Source organism: Chrysemys picta, unplaced genomic scaffold (assembly GCF_011386835.1).
Source record: "Chrysemys picta bellii isolate R12L10 unplaced genomic scaffold, ASM1138683v2 scaf3529, whole genome shotgun sequence".
In the NCBI taxonomy this organism is placed as follows: domain Eukaryota; kingdom Metazoa; phylum Chordata; order Testudines; family Emydidae; genus Chrysemys; species Chrysemys picta.
In genome coordinates, this window is record NW_027056230.1 from 1 (window position 1) to 5,986 (window position 5,986).

Below are 5,986 nucleotides of genomic sequence, written 5' to 3' on the forward strand. Positions count from 1 at the left end.
GGTGTCAGACACGGGGCTGCTGAGACATGGCTCAGGGCCGTCGCAGTTAGTGCCCAAGCAAGGGGAAGACCCAGAAGCTCTGGTGGGACAGGGGAACAAGGGGCTGATGTGGGGATCACATCACAACGAGCCCACAGGGATCTCCACCAAAGCACTGCCAGAGGCTGCAGCCCGTGGGATTTGCGCCCAATGAGGAGATTCGGGTCCATGTGACTAGCCACAGCTGGGCCATGGTGGGAAAGGTCTCCAGGCCACCGTTACACAGGGTGAGGAGTGGGGAGGGTACTCAGGGAGTTCATTTACCTGTCTGAGGCTCTGGACAAGCTCATCCTCCTCGGCAGTCAGGCGCGTGGCATAGCAGTAGCTCATCGGCAGGTACACCTGGCGGCAGTGGCACCACAGCGTGGAGGGGTGGCCTGGCATCCACGCCGGGAGCAGCCTGTCACACAACAGAGGGACGCTGTCGGCAGTGTGCGGGATGGGGAGTGGGGAGCCGCAGGGACACGGCACAGTTAAGGACAGGGGTGTGGGCAGTCAGAGGGGTAATGTGCCCAGGAGACACCCGGGGCCCAGGATAGCCGCTGCCTCAGTGTTAGAGCAGCCCTACAGGACAACGCACCGACCCCAGGCGATCGCTGCTCCATGCTCCTGGGGTGTGGGGGACCTGGAAGAGAAGCTGGAGACCTCGTTTGGAGCCAGGAGACTGTCTCCTCCAGCCCGAGGACAGTGTTCTGGGCTCTCCCAGCAACCCAGCGAGGCTGTTATCCTGGACAGGGCCTCTGCCAACAGACTGCATCTGATTCCCTGTGGTTTGTGTTAACGGGGTGCGGAGGGAGGCGCAGGGAATAAACAGCCTCTCCAGCAGGGAACATGCCAGTGGGCAATGCTGCCACTAGTTTCCCTGTAATCAGCCAGCTGCCTGAACTCCCTCACTTCACACTGCCCCCTGCTCCTGGCCCCATGGCCAGCTCGGGCACCAGCTGTCCCTGAGGGCTGGGGGAGTCTGCGGCACGCCCAGCTCCAGGACAAGGACAGCTGTGGCATGCCAAATGGGGAGGAACCGTGTCAGGACCCAGCACAGGTTCAGCCCCAAGAGGGAGGGACTTGGGGAGAGCGCGTGTGGGTCTGGAGGCTGGCAGAGAGGGCAGGAAGGCTGGAGATCGAGCAGGTGGGCCGAGCTTGGAGGGGGAGGGAAGGTCATCAACAGAACATCCCTCCCCCATCAGCCCACGCCCCGTGCCAGGAATGGTGCCTGGTTTCCATGCCCGAAGCCTCCTGGCCCAGGCTGAGCGGGAGAATGGGGGACTGGTGCAGGCCGGGGATTACTCTCAGGTCCCTGGTGTTCGGCGTCAGGCTCTCTGCTGGGTGCTGCTGCGAGGGGACACGGCTGTGGCTTGGGACTGAAAATCAATACACTCTGCAGATACAGAATAGCACCTACCACAGCTCAGGGAACAGCGTGTTCATTCCCTCCCAGCTGTAAACGTTCAAGACGGCCAGCCAAAACTTCCCCCAGGACGGGATTCCCACAGCACCCCCTGGAGAGACAGACACAGATCTGGGCTCTGACGGCAGCCACGGGGGCCAGGGACACGGACCCTGCCATGTGACAGGGCATGAACAGAGGCTCCTGAATCCTGGTCTGGTCTGGTCGTGTGGCAGGCCAGGGACCCTGGAGAGCGGCAAGCCGGTGCGGCGGGCACACAACGGGCACTACACACCGACAGACACAGCCATTCAGAAACGACACCTGGGAAGCGTTTGCAACCAGTGAAGGAGCTGAGGTTTCACCGTCACCCCAGAAGGTAAGCGCGGCAGGGTGCTGGCACAGCAGGATGCAGCATGGGCTGTGACATGCCACACGTGCTGCGACAGCCAGGCCACGCTGGGAGAAGCTAAGGGCGGCAGGGCAGAAACTAACGTGCGAACTGCACATGCTGCCATACAGCCAAGGACAAGCCATTGCAAAGGCTCATGCCACTCTGGCCGCATGTCCCCTCGCCTACCACTCACCCCTTCGGAGCTGGGCAAGCCCTTCTCAACAGTCCCAGCCCCATGGCTGCTGGGGGGAGGACAGGATGCCGAAGAGCTCCAGCCACATGCTGACCTTTGCTGTGGAGGTTGATCCGAGCTCTCACGAGGTCCGGGTCATCCGGCCCAACCCCCAGGATCCTCAGGGACGTGTAGTTGAGCACTGTACCAAACACTGTCGATTTGTCTTCCACGTGCGTGCCACATACAGAGAGCAGGGAAGTCAGACATGGCCGAGCGCTCGTGCAATCAACCGAGACTGGTTTTATTGGGGCAAACCTACCCAGGGGGTTAGAGCTAAATGAGCAAACTAACTGAAAAGCAACTGCCCTGGGCCATGCTGCTGGGAAAAGGGAACGAAATGCTCCCAGCCCCTCACTCTAGTGGTCTCCCCATGGTGAAGGAGGGCTCTGGTCACACCACGTGCTGGCCTCCACGGCCCTGCAGCTCCAGCTCTCAGCATAGCTCTGAGCCGCGTCCCACATGTAAGGGAGCACCAGGCCAAGCTCTGGATGCTGCGGGGGAGCTTCAGAAGGACTCAGCCATGGCCTAGCCTGTCCCCGCTGAAGCCATAGGCAAGTGCTCTCGTCAAGGCAAGGGGGGGCAGAATGACGCCAACACCGAGTACTTCGAACACCCACCGTTGCGTTGCTGTGTGATTCAGTACGGCGGCACTGCCGGAGCTAAAGTCACCCCAGAAATGCCGATGAAGCGGGGCTTGATTTGCTAATGAAATCAGAGTGTTTCCCTCCCAGGGGCCAGCTTGGGGGCTGGTGGGATTTCAGGGATTTTGTTTAATAGGTTGAAGGCGAGACACAGAAAATGAGCCAGTTTTGAACATTCTCCCTCGTTTCCTAGTGCTCCTCTGGGTCCCCCTCACCTCCGCTGGAATAGGGAAACCTGCCTAGACAATGGCGGAGAGCTGGCAGTGCAGGCGTACGTTTCTACCATGATTTCTTTCCCTTTCACCAAGGCCTCTGATCACAGACCCTCCTCCTAGAGACGGGAAAGACACTTCTCCAGTGAAGCCAAGACAGAATGCACCTAACAGCCAGAATGCCTCTGCAGACCAGCCCTGACACCACCCCAGCAATGTTCCCGGCAGTCCATCCCTGCCTGCTGGAAGGCTTCCCTCACCTTGTTTCTGTGCCCTCCTTTCCCGAGTGTATTTAATGACCAGCAGCCCACCCCATTAACACACCTCGAGCCGCTACAGCAGCTCTGCGCCGTCCAGGAATGCCATGACCCGGGGAGGGCTAGTGAGGGGAAGCTCAAAGCAGGTGGAGCAGGACCTAATGTCTGGCAATAATGTCTGAGATATAAGGCTGTATCAGAGCAGATAACAACGCGCGAGGCAGACATCTCAGGAATGGAACTGGCTTTTGTGCTTGCAAGGGGCTTCTGAGATTTCTATACTGTTTTCACTGACTGTTTTGTACAGGGACAGACAGATAGGAACCATTCCCCTGGTCAACTGGGTCTGGAACGCACAACCCGCCCAAATGCAGCAGGAATAAGGAGAAAGGAACTTCTCTGCTACTCACAAGCCCCAGCCTCCATCCGGAAGCTGCACCGAGCGCAGGTAACGCACCATCTCCCTCCTGTACTCTTCTGGCAGCGGGATCTTGGCAACATGGCAGGTGATCAGGAAACCTGTTGGACAAAACAGTCCGCCCTTTAGGCCAAACCACCCCCCGATTTCAGACTAGGGACACTCTAGTTGGTTCAGAGAAGCATGTGTCCTGTTCATGGTCAGCACAGGACATGAGAAATCACTGTAGCTAGGAGTCCCAAGTAAGCACTGCACGTATAGCTAACAGGGAGCAGCTACAACCCCAGGCTAAATGGCTCCAAGGTCGTCATCTGCTGGAACCCAAAAGTGTCATCAGGGCCGTCCAGACAGAATGCACTGTCACGGAGTATTGGGGAACTCAGAGCCCTGCACCCCCGGCTTCCTGCGATTCACCATGACTCTCAGCCAGCCAGTAAAGCCGAAGGTTTATTTGGATGACAGGAATACAGTCCAAGACAGGTCTTGCAGGCGCAGACAACAGGACCCCCTCAGTTAAGTCCAGCTTGGGGTCCCAGGGCATTCCAGCCCACCCCCCTTTGGGGGGTCAGAGCCATCTCTGCCTCCCAGCCATCTCTCCAGCTCGCTTCCAGCACTCTCCCTTCAGCGACCCCTCCCACAGCCTTTGTTCAGTTTCCCGGGCCCCGGAGTCACCTGGCCTCCAACCCCTTCCTGGGTTCTCGTGTTACAAGCTCAGGTATGCTCCCTCGGGCACACTCCCCTCCCCCGATGCAGACCATCCTAGCCACACTCGCCTGTCAGCATTCACACACCCCAGCAAGAACAGTCCCAGTTCGTCACATCTCTCCCCCCTTCGAGACCGAACTGAGCGGGGTCACTTTAGCCAGTGACCCGGGGAAGTTCGAACCTACCCCCGTTCCCATGGATGCCCCCGCATCCCTCCCATTCCTTGGTGAGAATTACACCAGGCCCCTCCAGTTTCACGCCCCCCCTTAGGTCGGGGGTGCTTGATGGCACTCGCAGTTCGCATGTGGGAAGGTTTATGCGGCCTGTGCCCTTTTTCCACCCCCGTACCTCTGGGGTTCCACCTGGGCTGTGGTCTTCTCCCAGCGCTCCAGTCTGGAGGTCTGTGCTTTGGGCTCTCTTGGTTTAGAGCCGCCCTTTTAACCTTGGCCACCCTCCGGAGAGGATCCTTTATGCTGGGCAAGGGTCCTAAAGCTGTTTTCCCCTTGTCCCAGGCCTTCCTCCCCCTCTGACAGGGGTCACAGGATCCGCAGTACTGTCGGACAGTAGCAAAGACCCCAGGCCAGTAAAAGCTCCGTAGCAGCCTCTGCTGGGTACGCCAGGTTCCCTGGTGCCCTGCGAGGGGAATGTCATGGGCCCGGCACAGCAGCTGGCGGCGATACTTCTGGGGTACCACCAGCTGTCTCCTGATCCCCCCTGACTCCATTTTCCCTGGGGGAGCCCATTCTCGGTACAGGAACCCCTTCTCCCACAGGAACCTTTTCCGGCCACCTCGTCCCATGGTCTGTACCGCATTGAGGTCGGCCAGGTCCCTTATCTTCCGCAAGGAGGGATCTCTCTGCAACTCGGCCTGGAACTCAGCAGCTGGGACAGGGATGGCCACCTGCTCTTCCTCGCCCGCTGGGCCTGACGCTGCAGCCTCCCTGAGCCGTGTCCCTGGGCGTTCCCTCCCCACCAGGTTAGGGTCCTGCGCCTCAGGCAAGGCACCCCCCCCAAGGCCAGGGCGCAGTGCCCCTCGCCGGCTCTGACTGCGGGTCACAACCAGTGCCTTTTGGGGGTTGCTTGGCCAGTTCTCCAGGTCCCCCCCCATCAATACCTCAGTGGGCAAATACGGGTGTACCCCCACATCCTTGGGGCCCTCCTTGGCCCCCCACTTCAGGTGTACCCTTGCCACGGGCACTTTGACTGGTGTTCCGCCCACCCCCGTCAGGGTCAGGTAGGTGTTGGGCACCACCTGATCTGGGGCCACCACCTCGGGCCGGGCCAGCGTCACCTCTGCGCCCGTATCCCAGTATCCATTGACCTTCCTCCCATCCACCTCCAGGGGAACAAGGTACTCTCTCCGGAGGGACAGCCCCGCGCCTACCGTATAAACCAAAAACCCTGAGTCTGGAGCATCCAGCCCCCTAGAGGAGCTGGCCTGGAGCTCTCCTCCCTCCTTAGCAGGTGGTACTCTGCCAGCCCCCCTTCCCTGGGAATGCTGCCTTTCGCCGGGCTGGGTCTCTACCCAGTCAACCCTCTGTGGGTTCGGTCTGCTCAGTCTGTCCCTGAGCCTAGGGCACTGGGCCCGTATGTGGCCCTTTTGGCCACAGTTGTAGCAGCCCATGTCCCATGGGTCCCCTTGAGTAGGTCGGATGGTCCTGATGCCGGATGCTCCCCTCTGATGGGTTTTTTCTGTAT

General features: G+C 59.8%; 1 long non-coding RNA gene across 1 annotated transcript; it reads right to left on the reverse strand.

The window, feature by feature from the left end:
* Positions 1-47: 47 nt before the first annotated feature.
* LOC135980472 (uncharacterized) lies at positions 48-3,103 on the reverse strand. Its single transcript, XR_010597529.1, has 3 exons — positions 2,108-3,103; positions 1,442-1,538; positions 48-439 (listed from the first exon to the last, which is right to left on the reverse strand). It is a non-coding gene; the product is annotated as an uncharacterized LOC135980472 (long non-coding RNA).
* Between the last annotated feature and the right edge of the window lie 2,883 nt (positions 3,104-5,986).